The 24,573-nt window shown below is 43.9% G+C and overlaps 1 protein-coding gene across 1 annotated transcript in view; it reads right to left on the reverse strand.

Moving 5' to 3' along the window:
* The window catches only part of P2RY10 (P2Y receptor family member 10), a 127,203-nt gene extending 102,838 nt beyond the window's left edge, over window positions 1-24,365 (reverse strand). Inside the window, exon 1 of the mRNA XM_078688515.1 lies at window positions 24,100-24,365. The gene's annotated coding sequence lies outside the window, so the exon portion shown is untranslated. The remainder of the gene's footprint in view (window positions 1-24,099) is intronic.
* Between the last annotated feature and the right edge of the window lie 208 nt (window positions 24,366-24,573).

Below are 24,573 nucleotides of genomic sequence, written 5' to 3' on the forward strand. Positions count from 1 at the left end.
GACAGTCTAGGAGCGACCATGTCCAGTTCTGTTATTTTCACTTGGGTCATTGCCCTTTTATCTTTGTGTAATTATATGGGTACTTTTTTCCTTGGTTTAACCTGTTGACTTGTGCTGGCCAGGACTAGGTAGGCTAGCCCCCCAGCATCAGTCCTAGCTGTGTCCTGCAGTTGCAGATTTTGTGGGTTCTTCCCGTTGCTTTCGAGACATTAGTAAGGTTCCGCCTTTGCTCGATGGTAGGACTTCTTGTACAGCTGGGCACCCTGTAGCCCCACTTATCTTTAGTTCTGACATTAAGTTGGTTAGGACATCAGGTAAATTGTTCAATTTGACTACAATTGGAAAGTTGGAATTGTGTCTAGAACTGATGAACTGATTTTGTTTCTCTAATATTGAGTCGATGCTTGCGACAAAAAGAACTAGAGTATTCATACGTTTCTCCTGGATACTAAGCTTTGTCGAGTGGTTGCATATGGTTTTACTACTGCCTGAAATGTGCTTGATAGGGAGTCCCAGACCTCCACATTATTCTGGTTCCATTAGTTTGGTGGAGATTACCATTAATTTCACTCCCAGAGGTAGGTCGACTGGGCCGGATTTTGGAGGACCTTTTTTTTCTGTGCCGTGCGTGGTATGACCTTCAGAGGTTGGTTTGATTACTGCCTGGATTGATGGTGCAGACCATGGAGGAAAAGCCGCACAAAATGAAAAATTGAGGCAAGCTGGTTGAACATAAAAATCACAATCAGACAGGCTCAAATTGTCCTTCCTGAATGAAAATTCCAGACTTGTAGAGCCTAGATCTCTGGTTTGTATAGATGTGCTCAATCCATTTCATCATCTCCTTCATCCTTGTTATCAGGTACACGGATGTTAGATATTAGGGGGGCAACTGTATCACAGTGTCCAACTGTTTGTGGAGGCCCACCACCCCAGTGTGTTCCAAAATGGGCACCTTCCGTTTGTGAGCCCATGATCTTTTGAACCATTATAGTAATGGGGTTATACCCAGAAACAGTCCAAGGACCTGGGTGTCAATGCGGTAAAGAAAACAATAATGGTCCTAGACAGAACTTAAATATAGCATTGAATGTAAATAATTAAATATTCTTATGCAGTTCATTCCTGCAAGGGAAAAAGGAGAAAAAGCAAGCCAAATGCATGTGTAATTCCACAGTACCGAAAAATGACTTTGTACTCGATTTTGTAGGGCAAAATAAATTGCAGTTTATTTACATTAATATTTAAATGAGAACTCCTATAAGTACAGCAAAAGCTGGGGGTTACTGCCAGGTGCAGTGAAGAATGCTGCAGAGATAAGTGCTCATGTGAAAGGGGAAAAAAGGATTTAAGAAAGTTTTAAAAGATAGTCTGATAGGTTATATTGTGCTAAGGTCCAGAACTTCTTAGCAAAATTGAAGGCCTGCCCCAAACGATATTTCCAAAATGTATTACTGCAGTTTTTTGTCACAGTGACACAGCATCTGTGCAAATGGTCAAAGGGTGGGGGTCAGCAGCAGGGGTGCAGGCCCCCATTGGGGGGGGATCGTCGACGTTTCGACCCTGGCGTGGTAAGGGTGAGTCAACACTTCAGCAATGGGTCTTCCTCAGGACGGGGTGGTGGGGACCAAGCGGGATAACTCAATTCACCGCCATCCAGCCAAATCAATGGCTGATTCTGTTCAGTCGTGGTACAACAGCTTCCGTGGGTTCCGTCTAACTGTTTGGCTGGATGTCGGTGAATTGTGTTATCCCGCTTTTGGTCTTCTCATCCCGTTAATTTGATCGGAAACTATTTGGAATTGTATTACAATCCGGAGCTTCTTCACTAAGTTCCATTAAGAGTCTTTTGGCACACCATTTACGGGTTGCCCACCTTATTACTAGGGGCGTGTGTTCCTTCAACCTAGGTCCCCACCACCCCGTCCTGAGGAAGACCCAATGCTGAGGTGTTGACTCACCCTTACTGCGTCAGGGTCGAAACGTCGATATTCCCTCCCCCCAACGGGGACCTGCACCCCTGCTGCTGACCCCCTGCCCTTTGACCATTTGCACAGATGCCGTGTCACTGTGACAAATAACTGCAATAAATAATACATTTTGGAAATGTCGTTTGGGGCAGGCCTTCAATTTTGCTAAGAAGTTCTGGACCTTAGCACAATATAACTTAGCAGACTATCTTTTAAAACTTTCTTAAATCCTTTTTTTCCCCTTTCACATGGGCACTTATCTCTGCACCATTCTTCACGGTACCTGGCAGTAACCCCCAGCTTTATCTGTACTTATAGGAGTTCTCATTTAAATATTAATGTAAATAAACTGCAATTTATGTTGCCCTACCAAATCGTGTACTAAGTAATTTTTGGGTACTGTGGAATTACACATGCATTTGACTTGCTTTTTCTCCTTTTTCTCTTTCAGGATTGAACCGCATAAGAATATTTAATTATTTACATTCAATGCTATGTTTAAGTTATGTCTAGGACCATTATTGTTTTCTTTACTGCATGATCTTTTGAAGGCGTTGGAAAGTTGACTTATGCCTGATGGAGCTGGCTTTCCTGTTCTTAATGTTATTTGCCAGAGGTTGGCGCTTGCATGAGGGGGCAATGTTGGAAGGGAGGACGAAGACATGGACTAGGCAGAATAGAGCACAAAAGTACCAGGAATGAGGTTGAGGGTACAACAGTTCAATAAAGATTTGAATGTTGGTACAAAGCCGGGGGCCACCAGGCACTCACTGCCTTGCTGTAATACTACCAGCAGCACCAGGCTGTCAGACAGTAAGGACAACATGGAAATAGACCAGCCAAGGTAGACAACCCCTGAGGCACCTTCACAGCACCTCCTCCCTTAGCCGCCACTTCCTCCACCCCATATCCTCCTTGCCGGACTTACCAGTTGCCTTCGCTCTTGGCAACCTCTCTAGATGAGGGTGTATGGTGGGTGGCGGCCTGGTTGGTGCAGTCTGAATGCTGCTCATCTGGGGGTGGTGGAACCAACAGCTCTGCCCTGCCCTACTGCTCTGTGAGCACTTGGCAGCCTCCACAAGAGAGACATGGGGTGGCAGAAGTGAAATGTAGTGTCACTCTGCGGATCTCTACGGTGAGCCTGCACCCACTCCCCTTCTTCCTGGTTAATGCGGGGAGCTGGGGAAACTACAGCAGCGCCGGTGGGAGTTGGATTTAACTCCGGCCACTCTCACTGCTCTCCCGCTACTCTTCTTCTGGGTGCTCCCATCAACCACCGCCTCCAGACAACAAGAGAACAGTGGGCCACAGCGAATTCAGGTCTGATCCAGCGTGGTTGGCTAGGTCGGCGCGGGCCCCCGCAATCCGATGTGACATCTCTGCACCACTTCTTTCCTCTCCCACTTTTATTATTGTGAAGACATGGATATGTTCACGTAGCTAACGGTGTTATGCAGATAAGAGCTGGTAGTTTCTGATGCTTTGACAAAGACACAATGAGAAATAACGAGCACCTGTTAAAAAGTCATACAATGGTGGGTACGAGTTCTCACCTAAGGGCTCACTTCATGCCATTCAATTAACTCAATTGAATTCAAGGAAGGCATTTCCAAACTTAAAGGCTGATGACAACTGCATACCACACAAAAATATTGTTATCTCTCTTTGAACGTCACAGAAGCATATCAAGAAGTGGTCACCTTCTGCCAGCATTGAGCCACGCCCCATCATTCTGATATTTAAATTACTCAGTTTATTTCTGCATCCTCCTTAATTTCAGCTTGCATACCAAGGGTGTTGCGAAAGGCTGTTCTCTTTTTATCTTCTGAAAGCCTCTCTCTGTTCAGTTCTGTTCAGAATAACTTTATTCGGATTCCAAGAATCCATAAAAGCACAAACAAACAATTTTACAGCAAGGTAATAAAATCCACATAAAAAAGAAAATGTTAGACAGTTCATTTGATACACCATTGACAATTCATCAATTGATTTAGCAAGGTTTTCATACAAAGTTAAAAGTTTAAGGGTTGGACATCATCTTACGAGTGCGAAAAACGAATTCTTCATTTTCTAAAGAAAACAGCATCTGATGGGTTTTGTCCAAGAGAACAGGTCTCTGTTTTTTTTAAAAATGGAGTTAAAAACCACTTCACATATTTTAGGTAATAATTGCAAAAAAAAAAAAAAAAAAGGCAAATCAGTTTGTACGCTCACCCCATTACAGGGGCATAGTGTATATTCAAGGTTGGGCTGATAGCCAAGAGGGTAGCATAACAAGAATTTTACAGTCCCTGCTCTCAGATGAAATAAAAGACTCCTTTCCCAATAAGTCATAGCCAAAGTAAGATAAATTTGTAGGGGATGCCTGTGCAATTCAGTACTCATATAACTTAGTACGGAGGATTTCTTAGATTCCATGCTAATCCTCTCTCATTGTGACACGTCCAAGTTGGAGCGGAAGCTAGTCTTATCGCCCAGGACGCTACTATTGAGGCCATCATTAAAAGTGACTGCATTATTTGAAAGTTTGCAGCATCTTTTGTGACAGGGTAATGAGTCTGTGAACTTTCAGTAGTTGAATTTACATCCTGAATCTCAGACGGATACAATGTCTGCATGTTAATCAAATGTCTCCCCCCTCTTGCTTCGTGCTCTCCATGAGGAGCAGTCTTTATCTCATACATTATCATTAGTGACCCAGCATGAGGTTCCCTTTGGCTCCTTCTTCACTCCACATGCATTGCCATTGTCAATTCTAGGTCTCAAAAGGTGACAGGGTCAGGACTCAGTGGAGAGTAAGCATAAGAAAGAAGAGGTGAAGTAATGATTTTTTCAGAAAGAGATTGTATCAGTCCAAACCTAAACGTGTATATGCTGTTTCAGTCAGCCTTGTCACCTTAATGTAAATACAGAGTTTTTGCATTTGAAAAACAACAACCTAGGCAACTAATATTTGGAACACAGTAATAATAAAAGAAATGAACAATTGGCTAAGGCTGGCTATAAGACTTGATATTTTATTAAGCAATTACAAAATTGGCAAATCATTAGCATAACACAATCTTAAGGTTAAAATTTCACACAACACATTATTTTTTTTAAAAATGTTATACACGAATAAATGAAGACACAAGTTAAAATTTTGTTTATCTATAGTAGATAGGTGGCGAAATGGGTCTTGAGAAAAAATAAAAAATAAAAAATAATGTGTTGTGTGAAATTTTAACCTTAAGATTGTGTTATGCTAATGATTTGCCAATTTTGTAATTGCTTAATAAAATATCAAGTCTTATAGCCAGCCTTAGCCAATTGTTCATTTCTTTTATTATTACTGTGTTCCAAATATTAGTTGCCTAGGTTGTTGTTTTTCAAATGTATTAATTTCCCTGACCTAGGAATTATAAGATCCATATACTCAGGGGGTCCTTGCTAAATATACGTCACAATACAGAGTTTTTGTACATAGAGATTACCACCCACTCTGCCATTCTGAGAAGTTATACATTTTCCATAAAGATAGTTATAACAAGGTGCATTGGAGAATGCCTCCGTCTTAAATGTTCTGGCTTTTTGTCCTGCTGCATTGTTTCTGTCATGTGATTCATTTCCCAATTCAACGAGTCCTTATGATTGCTTCTTGGTGGCACAGGACAGCAGCCGGCGGTGATACATTTAGCATTTTCCTGATTGCAGTGAAGTGATTTAAATCTAGTATGCTACAAAGTGAAGAGTAGCCAGTTGTGTGAGCCCCACGTCAGAGCCAAGGAGTCATGCACCATAGTATTGTAAATCCTTAGGGCAAGTGTAGCATCCTGCTACAAGGAACCACAGACACAGGTTCTTATATTTTAGGAGCTTTATTGTATATAACTTGTCTCGACCCTGTCCCTACTCTAACTGCCCTCATCCTGTTCTCACTCCTCCTCTTCCCCTCAGCCCATCTAGCTCCGCCCATCCCAGCTACTAGACTGTCAACTATATTACATCTCCCCCGTTCTTAACAAAATGAGCTTAATGTTTTCAGTGTTCGCAATTCTTCAATCCACCACACGGGTTGGCGGACAGCCTGTTCTTCAAGCTTCAGTAGTGTCGAATCAGTGGTGGGCTTGGCTTTGGTCAATCTTTCTGTTGTCTTGATCAAGGCATTCTTGACCACGTTGCGTGTAAACTGTTTACTCCCATGGTCCGCAGTTCTCATATTTCCTTCCGGTAGTGTAACCACGGTTGGTTCAGATGCTCGATCTCTTTCACGAGTGGATAATGTTCCGGTCCTCTTCCGAGCACCCGCATCTGCTTTTGCTTCCTTTTGTCTTGTCCGGCCGAGGGCAATACTGCCCTCAAATTCAGAATCATGTATACTAGACAGTACGGTGTTACCTGATGAGACTGTCTTGGTTTGGTTCGGTAACTCATTCGCCGCATCTACCCTTACTTCCTTTTGGCTAGCTCGGTGGAGAGCAACACTGCCCACCAATTCAGGGTCATGTATGCCAGACAGTACAGTGCTATCTGATGAGACGGTCTTGGTTTGGTTCGATAACTTATTCACGGCCTCGGGTTGTCTGGCGAGCTTGTGAGCTATCGGTGCATAGACACGTTTCTCTCTCATCTGATGATATTTCTCTACTGACACGTCCGGCGTCAGTGCATAGGCATGTTTCTCTCACATCTGATGATCTCTCTCTCCTGACACGTCCGGCTTTCCTTGCGGAGTGACTGGCTGGTCCCTTCCCATCCGGTTACTAAGGTCCACTGTCTCTGTTTTCCTTTTGTAGATCCTTTGAGTCAGCCTCGCGGACCCCTTCAGGGGTGACGGTGTCTGATCTGTGTCTGGATATACTCGTGACTGACATGACAGGTTGTCCTGTGGAGTGACTGAGTGTTCAGAGACCTTAGTGTGTGACATGTTGCTCTTGACGGGAAGGATGTCCTTTGGTTCCATGGTGCGTTCGAGTGGCTGACGCCATGTCTGTTGTCGGGACCATGACTCGGTCGACTCACGGGATTGAACAGACACGTTCTCTGGGTCAGAGAAGTCTTTTGTCGACTTCCAGGATCGGGTAGATGCGCTCTCTGAATCAGAGGAGGTCCGGGTCATACCCCTTTTAAAGGATTGGACAGACGCGCTCTCTGAACCAGAGGAGTTCCGGGCCATATCAATCAATCAATCAATCAATCAGGTCATTTGTAGAGCGCACTACTCACCCGTAGGGTCTCAAGGCGCTGGGAGGGGGGGGGGTGCCGCTACTGCTCGAACAGCCAGGTCTTGAGCTTCTTCCTGAAGGAGAGGTGGTCTTGGGTCAGGCGCAGATTGGTGGGAAGTGAGTTCCAGGTCTTGGCGGCCAGGTAGGAGAAGGATCTTCCTCCTGTTGTCGCTCTTCGGATGCGGGGGACGGCGGCGAGGGCGTGGTTGGTTGATCTGAGGAGGCGCTTGGGAGTGTAGAAGTTGATCCGGTTGTTGAGGTAGCTCGGGCCTTGGTCGTGTAGGGCTTTGTGTGCGTGGGTGAGGAGGCGGAAGGTGATTCTCTTGTTGACCGGGAGCCAGTGCAGATCTCTCAGGTGTCCGGAGATGTGGCTGCGTCGGGGGATGTCGAGGATGAGTCTCGCCGAGGCGTTCTGGATCCGCTGGAGTCTCTTCTGGAGTTTGGCAGTGGTTCCGGCGTAGAGGGCGTTGCCGTAGTCCAGTCGGCTGGTGACGAGGGCTTGGGTGACCGTCTTCCTCGTCTCGGTGGGGATCCACCGGAAGATCTTACGTAGCATGCGCAGGATGTTGAAGCATGATGAGGAGACGGCGTTGACTTGCCTGGTCATGGAGAGGGAGGAGTCCAGGATGAAGCCCAGGTTGCGTGCGTGGTCCGTTGGTTTGGGTGCGGTGCCTAGGGCGGGAGGCCACCAGGAGTCGTCCCAGGCGGAGGGTGAGGAGCCCAGGATGAGGACCATAGACGTGCTTTCCGGGTCAGAGAAGTCTTTTGTCAACTTCCAGGATTGGATGTGCGCTCCGCGTCAGAGAGATCCTTCTTCCCATTCCTTCTCAAACGTTTCTTTGAAACTGTCTTGGGTAATGGATTTTTGAATTCCGTAGTCCGTGACAAATTGCTCTTTCCCTTTGAATTGTCTTTGAGATGCTTCTCCGTGTGCCTTTGTGGGAACATCTTCAATGCCGTCTCATTTGGGAGGTTGTTTGATGATCCCGTGCTTGTTCCTTGTGCTTGATCCCAATCTTTTGCCTCTTTGTCCTTCTCGCCTGAAGTTAACGATTTCCTCTCCGTTTCTTCATTGTCGCGGGAGCCAAAGATGCATGGATCTTTTCTGGTTCATTGCTGTGGAGGATCAGTCCGTCTTGTGCGACCTGTTTCTCCTTCACGCTTGTTTGATGCTCTAACACCTCTGATCTGGGGGTGATGTGTTCTCCTGCCAGATGTTTTCTTGGACTCGTCTTCACTGCTTGGCGACTGATGTTCCTGCGCCGACTTCCGGTGTTGACCAGTGCGACCCCGACTTCTAGGGTTTGTCTTTCTCTCCCACTTGTTGTGCAGGATGCCCTCTTGTCCAGGAGTGCGATCTGTCCCACTTGAGGCTCTTTCCTCATCAGAGTACTGTGTGTCATACTTTGAATGACTCCTTGAGGAACTCTTGGGGGGTGAATAACTCCTTGGAATTGTCTTTTGGATGGTTGACTCTGAGTCATCTGACTCTGAGTAGACCTTGGTTGACTTTGGGTAGTCGGACGCTGAGGAGTCTGACTCTGAGTAATCCTTGTCACTTTCTTTGTCGCTGTATCTTTCCCGTTGTCTTTTTGAATGACTCCTTGAGGAACTCCTGAGGGGTGAATAACTCCTTGGAATTGTCTTTTGGATGGTTGACTCTGAGTCATCTGATTCTGAGTAGTCCTTGTCACTTTCTTTGTCACTGTATCTTTCCCGTTGTCTTTTTGCTGGTCTGCCTTCCCTCTCTCTCCTTTCAGTTTTGTTTGTTTTCTGAGTTCTATCTTCCCAGGTATCTCGATGGTTTGCTCTCAGGTGCACGTCCTTCAATCGGTCTCTTGCTTTGATCTGCATTCCAATTTCGGCCTTCTTGATGATTTCCTTTAACGACCAATGCCCTTGCAGGATCTTGCGCTTGGTGTCAGGATTTGTGCAACCTTCAACTATCCGAAGTCGAACCGCATCCTCATTTGTAAAAGTGTTGAAATGGCAGCCTCGTACCAGACTTTGTAACCTAGTGATGAAATTTGGCAACGGTTCGCCTGGTTCCTGCCGTGCTGTATTGAAAACCATGCGATTTTGATCCACATCTGTCTGTGCGTTGAGATGGGCACAGAGCTCCCTTTGGAGTCTTTTATAGATTTCTGTATCCTCTTTGGAAAATGTCCTGATTGGGCATCGGCCCTCAGGACCCACCAGATGGAGGAGTAGTATCAGACATTTTCTCTCTCTTTGCTCACCATTGGCTTTTAAGAAATCTTCCAAGGCTTCGAGCCACCAGTGTCGTTTGAGATCCGAGATCCAATCATCAGTCTGCACCGCTGGGGGCGGTACTTCAATGTGTGGAGTGACCCGCTGTGCTACGTTTCTTCCCGCCATGAGAGAGGGAGATTCTGGTCCAGGTCTTTGGTCTGGTCATTTGCTTAGAAATTGACAGTCTTTGTAACCATCACAGTATGCGCCGGTGAATGAACTTGGATGGTTCTACTTTCTCCGGGGTCCTCTGTAGGACTGCCCTCCTCTGGGTCTTCGGCAGTTCTGCCCAGCAGCTCTTCTCCCTTCGGCGCTCTTCGCTTTGGGTTCAGCGTCGTCTTTATGTGTCTCTTGCATTTGCTTATGCTTGTTCTATTGTGCTGTTGTCTTTGCTTGGTCCTGGTGTTCGCTCGTGCTTCTTTTATTTTACAGTCACGTGTTACTTCATTACATTCGCCACTGCGCATTCGCTTGCATTTCTCAATGTTCTCGTTTCCACCCGTGCTGACATTTGTTTTTGTCAATGCATGTTTGTTAAGTCACTCTTGTGGTTGCTCGTGCTTGTCTGTTTTGGTTGCCAAGACTTGTTTGTTGTTGTTCACGCGCCGTTATCCACGCTTATTTATTTGCCTTACCAATGCCTATTTATTTGCATGTATCAATGCTTGCTTGCTTGTCTTTGCCGATATTTGTTTGGTCTTCGCCAATGCGTGTTTCATTTGCATATGCCAATGTTTGTTTCTTTGCATGTACCAATGCTTATTTATTTGCATGTATCAATGCTTGCTTGCTTGTCTTTGCCAATGTTTGTTTGGGTCTTTGCCAATGCTTGTTTTATTTGCATACACCAATGTTTGTTTATTTGCATGTACCAATGCTTGTTTATTTGCATGTACCAATGCTTTGCTTGCTTGTCTTTGCCAATGTTTGTTTGGTCTTCGCTAATGCTTGTTTTATTTGCATATACCAATGTTTGTTTATTTGTTCTTGCCAGTGCTTGTTTATCTCCATTCGCCAATGCTTGTTTATTTGCTTCAACCAATGCTTGCTTATTGCCTCTTGCCTGACTTCAAAATGGCCGCCTACAGTTCGCACAGGGATGGTGTCCCGAGAGTTGCCTGACTCAAAGATGGCCGCCGTGGTTATCTGCAGGCACTACTTTCTCTCTCTTCATTCGACCCCCTTTTTTCACACAGGACTCACCGGCAGTCGTTTTCAGGGTCAGCACACTCCGGATTTGGCTCCCTCTGGTCAATGCCAGAGTCAGGTGAGGATGGGGTGTGCTCCCGCCTTACTTTGCAGGGTCCTTCGGCGGGGCATGCCAAAACCCACGCATCCGGAGTGAGGTTTTCCGACGTCGGGATTCACTCGGCACCAATTTTGCCGCGCTCAGCAGCGCTTGGCAACAGACCTTCGTGGGGCAGTCCCCACCTGGATTCACACTTGTTTGGCCATAGCAGTCATCAGGTGAGGTTGGGGTAGGCTCCCAACTCACTTTTTGGGCTCCCGCTCTTCAGCGCCGATAGCGTGCCAAAGCTCACGCATCGGGCGGGACTCGCGTTTTCGTCGCGAAAGGCTTCTTCTTTTCCGAACGTTTCAGCGCTCAAACGCTCGTGGTAATGGCTCCCTCTGGGCTCCTCACGGTCTCTGGAGGGGCAGGGTCACCTGCTGCTGGCTTCTTTTCTCGGGCAGCAGCTTACTGTACTCGGCAGCGTTTTTCTGGACGTTACCTGGGACAGGGTGTCTTCTTGGGGTTCTGCATGCAGTGGGCTTGCTCATCCCATCCTCGTCGCCAGTTGTAGCATCCTGCTACAAGGAACCACAGACACAGGTTCTTATATTTTAGGAGCTTTATTGTATATAACTTGTCTCGACCCTGTCCCTACTCTAACTGCCCTCATCCTGTTCTCACTCCTCCTCTTCCCCTCAGCCCATCTAGCTCCGCCCATCCCAGCTACTAGACTGTCAACTATATTACAGCAAGCTCCAGGAGGTCTACAACCGACTGATGTTGCGTGTGTCGATGGATTAAAGTTGCAGCATTCGCAGAAACATGTGGGAGCCTCAGAGCAGATTTCTTCAGAGAACATTTTTTGCAGCTGGATGAAAACAGGACATTTACTAAGCGAGCTACATGGAAATAAGTATGCCATACTATGTCCTGTCCCGCATTTTTAGCGTACCTAATTGCACCCTCAAAAACTGACCTTCCTCTACAGCCCCTGGAACCCTTGCCCTAGGCTAGCCTAGTCTATTCCATATTGCTCTTCCCGAGCATACTCACAACCATTTCTTACAAATGCAAATTATCTTTTTCTCAAAACCAACAAACGTAAACTACCTTATGAAAGCAGGCCCGCTGTTCCTTAACTTGCACTGACCTTTCACCAAAACCTTAACACTTGCTCTCTGTACTTCTGCACAAGCATCAGTGCTCATCTACTGCAGCCTAGGTCAAAGCCAAATTCTTTTTTTTCAATTTTTTTTAATTAAATCTTGATAAACAAAAAAACATATAAAGGCAACATAGTAATCATGGCAAAAAAAAAACATTCCGAACTCAAATATGAAAAGGTACTTAAAAGAAATCTAATAGCAGTATACATCAAGAAACATGGCTAGAGGGCGCATTAAATCCAAATAAATCCATAAAGAGATAACACAACCGAGATGGCATCTATTCACTAAGCCACTCCACCACTGGAGCCTAGATCTTCTGACCCCAATCCCGCCTCTTTCTTCCCCACCTCCACCAAACTGCTGACTCCAGATTGTTAAGAGCCAGAATCCTCGCTCTCCAGTTAATAAAGGTCGCATATCTGGGCTAATCCATTCTGATGTAATACAGAGACGGACTAAAGCCATCGCAATAAGCAGGAGGGCAGATGTATAACGGGATCTCCCAGGGGGTCCGTTGTTTTCAAACCCACAAATAACCAACTCGGGTGTAAGAATATCTGATATCAAAAGCCTGGAGTTAATAAACCGCTCTACCTCCAAAAGAAAGGACCAAATTTTGGACAAGCAAAAACCATATGCATATCATTTGCAGCTAGGAGTCCACATTTCGGGCATGAGTGTCCCCCGCTACCCCCGTATTTGGAGATCTTAGCCGGGATATAATACAAATCAAACAGGGCCATGAAGCATTGAGAGCGTAAGTTTCCAGAAATTAAAACCTTACTGGACAGTTCAAGTGCCTGAGTAATATCCACACCTGACAACCCTAGCTTAGCCTCCAATTTAGCATTCTGCAGCGGGATATCGTCCGGAAGGCCGGATAATAGTTGTTGATAGACAGCCCCTATTTTAGATCTCCTTAAAACTAATTCCAACAAAATAATCTTATCAAATATAAAGGTGGTTTGAACCTTCGTTCTATCAACAAAGCTATGAATCTGCAAATATTTGAAAAAATCATGTATATTAAGATTAAACTTATCCTTTAAAAAAGAAAAAAAGCTCAATAATCACATCCAGAGCTAAATCCCCTATAGTTGCCAGCCCTAGGGACGCCCATCTAAAAGTAGTCTGATCTTGAAAGACTGAGGGTAGGAGTCTAGCAGCTGTAAGGGGTGTATAGAAATTAATTTTAGGAATAGACCATTAACGTCGGAACTTGTGCCAAACAGAAAACATTGTCCATTGTCCCAATAACCTTGAATCTAATCTTCTTATAATAACTAGGTTCAAGAATTCACAACAAAATCCCCTTAGCTTCAACTCCTAATCCAATTTCATAAATTGAGGGTCTACAAGACAGTGGGACCATCGCCCTGTCCTCAAACATTGGTACGCCGAAATGTTGGATCAGTGAAGACCAGAAATAGAGCAGCAGATTAGGTACTGACCAGCCACCTCGTTCTCTAGGAAGGCACATCCACTTTGCTGCCCTGCGAGGGCGATGGTATCCCCAGAGAAATGTGTTACAGGTCCTCTCTGCCCTAGCCATACTAGATTGAGAAAACTCAAGGGGGGTGGTTCTAAAGAGATATAAAAACTTTGGTAGAACCAACATCTTTAAAACGTTGCATCTACCAAACAGAGAGAGATGTAAATTATTCAGTCTTACCAAAATAGAGTTAACTGACTCAATCACTGATACGATATTCAAATCTGGGATGTCACTTACTAGAGCAGTAATTTTAACTCCTAGGTATGTTGCAGATTGGATCACAGGAGCTTGAGAAGGGCCCCTATCAGAGGATTGAATAACTTGAGTTTTGGAAACATTAAGTTTATATCCCGAAAGCTGACCATATTGTTCTGCTAGGGTCTGTAAAGCCGGAAAGGCCGATGCAACATCATTGGTCAGTACAACGATGTCGTCGGCATAGGCCAAAGCTTTATAATCTGTGGAATTTACCCTAACCTAACCGGCACGATATCTAATGAGTATTCAATTTTGTTTAAGAAGGGATCAATATATAGGGCAAATAGCAGAGACGAGCAGGGACACCCCTGCCGGGTACCCCTGCTAATACTAAATGGATTGGTTAATTAATTAATTAATTAATTGATTGTGGGTTTCTAACACGCTAGAATCGACTCCCGAAGGAGTATCTCTGCGCTATAGACCACTGGGGAACCCGTCCTGGCTTTCCCTGTGAGATGGTCCCTACTGGGTATCTCCAAGGTGAAACCAGGCATCCCCGGCGTATGTGGGAGGCCGTTGTGGAGATGAGGCAAGCTAATGCCCAGAGTTGCCGAGTGTGATCCCTGGTTAGAGTAGGCACCGAGGCGAGAATTATCGAGTCCGCTGACCCTGGTCCACGACCCTGCCGCGTCGGGAATTGAACCCTGGTCCCGGGCCGTCCTCTGCTTCCGGGTCTGCCGCCTCTAACCAGTGAGCCATACCACTCCACTAGCCCTGATATAGATAGTGTAGCTACTGGGTCAATATACAGTGATTAAATCGCCCGAATAAACTCAGAACTAAAACCCTTCCATCGAAGAACCGCCCATAAAAATCCCCAGGCGACCCTGTCGAACGCCTTCTCGGCGTCCAACAGGATCAGACCGATGGGAGAACCAGTGACCTGTGCCCAGTCCAGTAATGCTATAGCTCGGCGGATATGATCGGCCGTATCCCTACCCGGGATAAACCCGTGCTGGCGCAGAGATACCAGAGGAGTAATGACTAAAGCTAACCTAGTGGATAAGATTTTAGCATAAATGTTACTATCAGTATTTATGAGTGATATGGGACGGTATGAGGAAGGATCCAGCTCGAGCTTATTTTTTTTCTCAAAAAGAATGATATTAGTCTGGCGCCAGGAATCCGGGATAGAGCAGAGCTGCGCATTACTAAGAACCGACAGGAAATCCTGCCGAACCTCTGCACGAAACAAGCAGGGGAATTACGTCTGGCCCGGCAGCCTTTCCATTGGCTAAAGAGTTAATTGCAAGTTCGACCTCTTCCCATTCTATAGGGGCAGAAAGAGCTTCATTTTGTTGGGATGTGAGATGGAGGGTATTTATGTCCCGAAAAAAGGTCCCTGCTTCAGCATCTATATCTATGCCTACATTATCCTCAGTATATAAAGTGTGATAAAAATTTCGAAAACTCCCATAATCCCCTCTGGTGTATCCTGAACCCGGCCTAACTGATCTTGTATCTTGGTAATACGATTAGCTAAATTCCTTTGCTGGAGCCGTTTGGCCAGAACCATGCCAGATTTTTCACCCAGCTCAAACATCTCAGTACAAAACTGCAAGAAATTGGCAGCAAGGTCCTGACCAAAGAACTCCAGCACACTAGCCCTGGTCTTAGCAACCAATGCCTGGCTTTCAGCTATATCCTGTCCATCCTTAATGGCATCTATTAACTGGACTTCTGCTACTCTGAGCTCTTCAATGTGGCTAGTAATTTGTTCTTGAATCATCTTACGCCGAAAAGCAGAAAAGCTCCTCGTCTCTACGCGAACAGCAGCCTTAAGTGTGTCCCAAACCGTGGCGCCAAAAGCTGTCCCCCTGTTAATATTCAAAAACTCAGATATCCACATCCTCATATGATCTAAATAGGACTGCTCCATTAAAAGCTTCCTTTCAAATGTCCAGATCCTTGGAGGACCAAGGATTTGGGGAAACAGGCATTCAACAATCAGAGGATTGTGGTCTGATGAAATTCTTGGAGGGGCTGAAATGGAGGCATCCTCAGCTAACTGATCCGTCATAAAAAAATAATCCAGCAGGACCATTTTGTTATGGGGGGCCGAGTAATACGTAAAACCGTCCTGATTCTTGTTGTGATAGGACCAAAGGTAAGTCAGACAGTGCTCTTGAGTCAGGGCTTGATGTGCACTAAAGACTCTGGGCTTCTTACCCCCATATCTTAGATCACACAATATATTAAAGTCTGTGGCTAAATTAATATTCATGTCACCACACAAGCAAATCGGATGAGGGTATAATGCCAGCTCTACATTCAGGGGATGGAAAACTTCGGGGTCATCTAAATTTGAGCCTTAGACTGTGCATATTGTTATGGGTCTATGATTAATCATCAGCTCTGTAATGACCCACCTCCCGGAATTATCTTGGCAGGTTTTCCTGCAAACACCAATCCCCCTTCTCATTAAAATTGCAACTCCTCTAATCTTAGATGTCTGACGGGAACACCCAACTAAATCCAACCCTGGAGCTCTTAGAAGGTCCCGATCATTCCACGGGACATGGTTCTCTTGCAAACAGAGTAGGTCGATATGCAAAAGCGGAACAATTTTTTAAAGCAGTGCCATTTTTTTACAGTCATTGAACCCACATATATTCCAGGAGGCTAAGCAAATCTTACCCTGTGCCATCTACTTCCCATATATAGCCAAACCCGCCAGGTACATACAAAACCGATTTAAGCCAGCCTTCTAGCATTAAGCATACCAAGGTAATACAAAACCTACACAAATGCCATGAATATAGTATACATTCAAGCAATTTTTAATTTTAGAACCAACCCCCACCTCCCCCCACCCAAGAGCTCCACCCCCAAGCCACCCTCCCCGAACCCAGCCACTAGAGACGGAGGAGCTGAATTGAGCACAAAATCCCCCGGCAAGCTCATAAGGCCGCTAATATCAATAAGGGGTACAGTCCTGGGAGGAGAAGAGGAGGAAGGGGGGAAGAAAAGGCTCAAAAAAGAAAAAAAACAATATTCATACTCCTCTCTACCCAAGAGCAGCACCCCCCTGCAAATTACATATTAAAGATCCAGAGAAAAAGACAAAATGACAGAGCAATAAATCAACATTACCCCCCTAAAGTGAGTTCAAAAAGTCTTGAGCCTTAATTTCAGAGACAAAGAATCTAGTTTGGCCCTGATAGATAATTTTCTATTTAGACGGGAAGAGCAAGAAAGCTTGAGCTCCCTTAGACTGAAATGGTGTTATTAGCTGGCGGAGCTGCCACCTCCGCTCAACCGTAGCTGGACACAAATCAGGCCTAACGAAAAACTCACACCCCTTGCCCCTCTGCTTCCTATCAGGCCGGGCCAGGTAATAGATCTTCCCTCTAGCCAAAAAATTATTTAAACAATTGAGAATGGCGCGAGGTTTGTCTTCTTTTTGGCCAATATGCTTCTTTTGCTTAAAAGGAAAGTGGTGAGCCAGCTGAATTTCAGTTTGCCAGTCCCATTGTTTGACCTCGGGTAATGCTTCACTAAACAGTTCGACCACAAACTGCCTAATGTCCGACCCTTCAATCCCTTCCTGGACCCCCAAAATTCTTAGGTTATTCATCCAAGCTCTGTTTTCAAGGTCCATGAGCTTCCAGACAATATCTTCTCTTTGGCTCTTTATGAGATCTGTAATCCCTCTCTGAGTGGCCAAGTCATCTTAAAGAGTAGAAATCCTTGCTTCCGCTTTCCCAATTCTAGAGGCAATATCTGTGCATGTCTTTGCTACTCTGCGGATAGAGTTTTGTACCCTACGACATGCACCCTGAGTGCGAGCGCTTTCTTGCCTAGTTTGTTCGCGGTGAGCCATGATGGTCTGATAAATAACCGTCAGTGTAATCTCGCCAGGATGTACATGGGAAAAGTTGGCTCCATTCAAGTTTCCGACCTCAGGGGTATCACCCTCAATACCAGACTGCATAGAGTAAGAGTAGTCCCAGGCTAATGATCCTGCGTCAGGACAGGATGTTGGCCCCCCTGTTCTCTGGCTGCTTTACCAACTGTACTAGGCCCAGATAGTGAGCTCAGTACTTCGCTGGTGCGCCAGTCCCCTAGCTCACTGTCATCATCTGTCCAATCCTTGTCCTCCCCAAGATCTTCCTCAGATGAGCCTGTATGATCCGACAGCGAATAGAATGTATCATTTGAGCTTGAGCCTGCCACCTGCAGAGTTGATTGTGACCTCCCAACTGGCATAAGATGCAGCAATGACGGCTGGCCCTCCCCTAACTCGGGAGAGTTTTCTGTAGTTCCAGTAGCCATAGCTGAGACTACAACTCCCAGAGTTTCACTAGTTTGTTCCATATGTACTGCACTTTCAATGATTGCTCCAGGCTCCGTGTTAATGACCTTCCCTCCTTCCATCGGCATTCCTTCCATCAACATTGTGGCATTATTTGCAGACTCCCCTTACTACTGGGAGAGCCAGCAGATTTTAATGAGCTACGGGGAGAGGGAAAAAGCTCAGCATCCATTTTATCTAAAACTGTCACTACTGGGAGTTTTGGAGATACAGTTGCAGCAGGAGTTACAATAATAGACTGACTTTTTTTAGCCTTAATAGGTGGCTGTGGCGTTTTATTCTTAACTGCCGATTTTTTAAACATAGTGGGAACTGTATGCCTTAATTTCACTGTGACTGGAACCAACGTCTCTGCAGACGACGATTCCTCAAGGGTGGTTGCTCCCGAATTTGGCGCCGTCACTGCGCTTTCCTCTTCGGTATTTACCTTCGAGGAGCTGCCCCGGAGCGAAGCACGTCCAGTGATGCCGGGGGCCGTACTAGGGTCCTTACCATTTGGCGGCATTTCCTCACGGTGTGGAACAGAGAATCGCCGCGGAAAAACGCATTTGCCAGAGCTGCCTGAGCAACACACAGAGGATCCTGCCCGGCGGGAGAGAATCCAGCAGGTAAGTTGGTTCCTTGAAACAAGGAGGCGCCAAAGCATTCCGTTGCGCTAAAGTCTTTTTTCCAAGCGTGGAGATAATATTGCAAAATTCTACAATCTGAATCCCGCTGTATCAAAAGTCTCTGGATCCATTACAAGAGCAGACTGGCGAGTCAGCCAGGAGAGAGTGTCACTAGCCAGTTTGCACGGTCGAGAGTCTGGCCGCCATCTTGCCTCCCGGTCCAAGCCAGATTCTAACATATCTTTTATCCTTCCTTGATTCTGTTTAAATACATGTAGTGACATCAGGGTAGATGGTTACGTAACTACATCAAAATGACTTTCAGTAGATACATGTCTTCCACGCTGATTATGCATTGCTGAACACTCCTTGAAACCCACATATGTTGCTATTAGGCACCTTACAGTGCAGGACACTGCTTGAAAAGTGCTATTAAGCTTATACGAATCTGTGGCAAACTCTGTTAGTTTCACATGGATACTTCTACACTGATTAGTTACATATTTTTTTATCACGTCCACTACTCACACACCCATGTTTCCTTTACTCTCCTCCCACTGCGTTTACATGTCCTCCATTTTGATACCCTTTCATTTTCTTAACATTTTAGACTTCTTGCAAACAATTTCCTCTTTTGAATATCTGTGTTGTCAGTCTTGATGATCTGCAGGTCTGTAATCTACTTATCAAAGCCAGTGCACTTGTGATATTCATATATACCATTCTTGCACCTGTTAAAATCCTCCATGTCTTACCCTAGTCCTATGGATAATGTCAGTAAGTAAATAAACTAGATCCCTTTACCCATAAATCAAGAAAATAAGATTGCTGATTTCCACTTGCCCAGATGCTGCTACACAAGTGAAACCACTATAAAAACTTTTCAAACAACTCCACTGTGACTGCGTGCTATATCAGGCTCCACTGAATTAACCGAAGAATTTGGTGGTTCTGATATATTCTACATGCTACGAATCCTGCATTCCCTTTTCTTTCCACACTTGAATGATGTTAGCCAACCAATCACATGTACACAGTTGCAGTAACCTGTATGAAGGAACTACATAATTTTACTATTTACTGCTTCAGAATTTTGAAATACAAAAACGACATTCAATTACACCGCATGCACCCCAACATATGCACATAATTTGTTTTATTCAGGCTGAATCCCGACGAAACTCTTAACAATTATATCAAGAAGTTTGCAGTCCAGTCCAGCACCCAGTGAGAACGTCGATATACATTTCACCCTCCTACTCTCCTGCTTTTACAACGGTGGTTCAGTTTTTACAATACACGTTTCCTTCGCTTAACATTACAGATTTTGCACTACTATATGGGGACAGTGCCATCAATGTTTAGGTCTGGCTATAGACATCTTAACGTGTCATTATGCCCTCATGTTATCATTGTTTCAAAGAAAGTTCATAAAAATAAAGTGAGAGAATGACTAACTAACATTGGTGTCAGTATGTTTTTCATTGTTTGCCATTTCATGAATTGTGTTTCCATCAAGGCTATGACATTTTGAGTATAGTCACTTTGTACCATTTGTTTTCCAATTAAGGTTTGGTGATTGCAGTATTAAGTAATCCGTTTGTTAGACTGCAGATGCATCATGGATTTTGAGACCCAGTGTAAGTTTGTTTATATATTTACTTTGCTGGCAAGCTTATTTTATATTTTCTTGGTCAAGAATTAGTTGCTTTTTGGGTACATTCTCCTGTCAATATATATGATGAGTTAAAAAGTTGCTTCAAAGAGATTGTCGAGAAATGAAATAGACATTGATCATCTTTTGTAGATGAGGGTTAATTACTGTTTTTTTTTTCACTTGTCATTAAGGCACGCTGCCAGTCACTAATCATCCTGATGCATTTTTTTGTTTCACATTGTAGTTAAGATAGATAACATGTAGGGTTTACCACTGTTTTGTTTACAAAAAAATACATTTAAACATGAAGACTTACTAATAGATGGAATGAAAATTCTCAATCTGCTATTAATATGTCCCTGTGTGTGCCTTTTAAGTACACCCATTCCAATGATAATTTCATCTTCTAATTTCTATTTTTTTGCGCTGCTTATCTCTGCTAATGCTGTCTGTTCAAAAAAGTGGATATACATGCAGCTGTCATAATGGTGTACCCTAAATGTTCCTTCATTGTGAGTTTTTGTTTCTCGGTCAGCTGGCCTAAACGCACACAAAGTCAGTAACATGTTACGAAGCACACTCATAACAAAAACCATGCCTTAATGACTTTCTCAATTATTGTTTTCAGAGGTGTAATTGCTTGCCACACAGTATTACTGGTACTCTTTGCTTAACAACATATGTAATGTTTGGCAGTCCTGGGAGGTGTCAAAATGTCTTCCTGCAAATTTTGAAACGTGTTGCCCAACAATTACACACTCCAGTAAACAGTAGTCTTCTACCATAAAATAAACTTGTGCTTTTGTCCAGCAACATCCTCCTTCGCGTGCAGATGCATTCAGTGAGTCAGTTAAAGATGACCCACTACGCACTCCTGCAATGGCAGTCATGGACACTGTGACCATTAAAGTTATGTAGCCCTTTAATCGTCGTTGTGTACAACTACCCATTTGTGGTTAGATTACAGCAGTATATTAGCAGATACCACTTCTAAATGCATTTGAAGGCAGTCTTGGTCTTAAAACACAATATGATAAGTGTAATTAATTATTTCAAACACTTTCTAGGTCTTCTCTGATCTAGGACATTAGCTAATATAGCTATCAGTCAAAGAGCTTGCCCATTTTTGTCTGCAATGTGTCTCCATATTGCCTCTTGCAAGGTGGCACTGTCTTTAATCGATGAACTAATAATGGTTTCAATACAGTGTCTGTGCTAGTCTCTTAGCACTTTCAGAAAGTTCTAGTCCATGTCGATCGTCATTAAATAAATTGTCGAATCATATGTTTTGCACTTGGGTTTATTCCGATGAACATTCCAGTAAAGACACACCATCATCATCAATCAAGTTCCCTGACCAGATGCATTGCTAATTGCTTCATTTGCCAGTTCACCCCCTCAGTATCTTCCTTAAATTCCATCCTAAAACACAGATTACTGAGTCTTCTATTCTTTAGCAAAACTTGGCTCAGTCTTTCTTTTAACTTAAAAGCGTTGATGCTGTGATATTGCCCATGGTCTAGGAGCTTGACACACACTTCGAATCACAGTACACCACACATTGGGCACATCCGCAAGGGCTTAAGTTCCCATTTGCTTGCTTTTGTAATGAAAGCATGTGCATGGACAATAAATCTCCTCTCGTTTGCACTAGATGGAACAGTCATGTAGGTGAGTAAATATACCCTTTGCGAAGACACGCCCACTCCAAAGAAACCGCCACATTGGGTATTGCAAAAGGGGCTTTGTAGTTCAACCAAACGTGGTCGTCTATTTGTGTGAAACGACAAAACACATTATCAAAGCATTCCTTGCCAAGCTTGTTTCTATCAACAAACCATTTCCTAACTTGTTTCACTTTCCCATGCATGCATCTTTGTTGTGACCTATTTAGTTGTGCCCTTCCAAATGTGATCATTCGTGCCGCAGACATTGACTATATGAAATATAAGGGAATTATTTAGGAGACAGCAACTATCTGTGACGTGATAAGAAAATGCCTTTTGCTGTTGAGGAGTAATGTCGTGTTAAAGTCTGAATTATAGAGTACCATTTTGAAGACAATAGTATTGGACAAAAGGAACATCATCTGACAATTGTCAGTTTACATTAACCAAAGCACCTTGTGCAGTTCTTCAGGTCGTATTTGCAAGGATTTTCAGGCACACAAAGTTGTTTCATTTCCATCAGCAAACAAGCCGATTTTTCTAATGCTTGACAGCATTGTAACCAAAGAAATGTATTTAAAAAAACATATTGTTTTTTAAATGTTGTTCATTGCAAATAACTACTTTACTTACGCCTTTGTTAGCCAACTCCAATGCATAATCAAAACTCTGTACAATACAACTAACAAGAGCAGAACTCTGTAACCAATTCATGGATTCTATTGTGAAAGTCCTCATTGGTTTTCAGGGAAAACGATATTTCAGTAAACTACGGACTGCAGCTTCGTGACACACACTCTGATTGGTCGGCACTCCTTGCCACACATGCTAATTATCACACACACAAAACAGTACACTTCAAGCGTTTTCCTGCTCTGGATTGACGTGGCCCAATTTTATTCCAGCACCCCAAATTTCAAGGTGTTGTGATAGCACTTCCTGTATTTGCAAACATTGGTGGGTGCCAACTTGCCCTTATTTTTTTTTATTGTATACCTGTACCGTAGGCACTGCCAAGGGAGAATTAAGAGATTCAATCTACCCAATAACATAGGGTCATATTATCAACAACTAGCGATATTTATCGCTAAATGAGCTTAGCGATTTTTTTTATCGCCGCGCATCGCCGGATTTTATCGCAGAGATAACGTGCTATTAGCAACGTTTATCCCAAATGCAATAAAATATCCGATGATAGCGGCTCAATGCATGAATATCGCTGGAAATCCAGCGATATTCAGGCATTAACGCCAACAGGGTCTTAACCTGAATATCTAACTCCCATTGGATATACAGGTTAAGAAGTGGTCTGAGCAGGCCTTAGTTTTTGGCGATATTCGCGATTAGCGCAATTTTTTTATCACTGTGCCTGTGTTGATAATAGGCGATAGTGATGTTAGCGAATGCTATCAGTCGCTAACAGGTTGGGTACGCCCACTTTCCATGTCATTAGCGATAAACATCGTTGACATGCAAAGTGTGCCCCAAACCGCTCGCTATCGCCTAAAAACTGTCGCTAACTCCTGTTAGCGACAGCTTGCTAATAGGCCGATTAAATTATCGCTGCTTTAGCGGGAAAACTCCTGCTAAAGCGGCGATAAGGCCCTTGATAATATGCCCCATAGTTCTTAGACCCTAAACCCCTCCAATTTAATTATCTCCTGGATTACAAATAGTGTAAGGTGGGCACATGAAACACCTCCTTTAAACCTGCTTTGTCGAGATTGCATTGAATAAAAAGTTTTATTCGCATGAATCCTTGCGAATGGATATTTAAGTGGGAACCACTTCTATCCTGAAGCAAAAAAACTATTTTGTTTCATCCTGTATTAGTTCCAACGCATGAGTAAATCTTTAACGCTAATGAAAGCTCCGCAAGAAATATGTACTTACTACTTGTATACATGAAAATCATACACTTATTATGATAGTGCCTGGAGTTTAAGTCACTCTTCCACGCACCGGCAATGGCATTAATATTTACTGCTATAACACGGTATGCAGTCAGAGTAGTCCTCTGCTTGTTAAAGCAGAGGACTACTTCGACTCGCTAAATATTAGGGCATGATAAAACAATGATTTATCTAATGAACTTTTTCTTACTTCTAACCAACTTCCTATTTCATGCAAAGCAGCTCCAGAAAGTGACAAATACTACATTCTACATCTAAAATATAATCAACTGCGAACATGATCCAGGTATATTAAAAGTTGTTGCTTTACATCTTTGTCTCCAGAAGAACATAAGGCTTTATAAAAGGCATCTTACCTCATTGTAATGTTCGATTACAAGTAAAACAGCCCCAGACACCCTTTGATTTCTGAAATGGTGGATTCTGAGACATTGCATCGGTTGCGTTTTCAGCTCGAGGACCGTTGACGCCTCATAATTATTGTAAAGTAACCGCGTCTCCGACTTGATGACTCTAGGAAGAGGAAGTGGCGTCGATATGGTTCTAACCACACGCACGATCTGCTTGTGCCTGTCGAGACCATGGTGTAAACATGTAAACACTTCTGTTCATAGCAACAAGGAGAAATGAATGTCGTCAATCCTTTTAGGTTTTTTTACTCAGCGCCTCTTACACTTTATTAGTTATTGAAAATATTATGTTTTGTTTCGATTGAAAAATATTGAATCGACACCTAAAAAAGCAAAATGTTGGCTCGGAAAAGACGTTGGAGGCTAAGTGAACCGCTTCAGTTGCTAAATGCAGCTTGTTTCCTAAAAACTACAACCAAC

Source organism: Lissotriton helveticus, chromosome 4_1, assembly GCF_964261635.1.
Source record: "Lissotriton helveticus chromosome 4_1, aLisHel1.1, whole genome shotgun sequence".
NCBI lineage: Eukaryota > Metazoa > Chordata > Amphibia > Caudata > Salamandridae > Lissotriton > Lissotriton helveticus.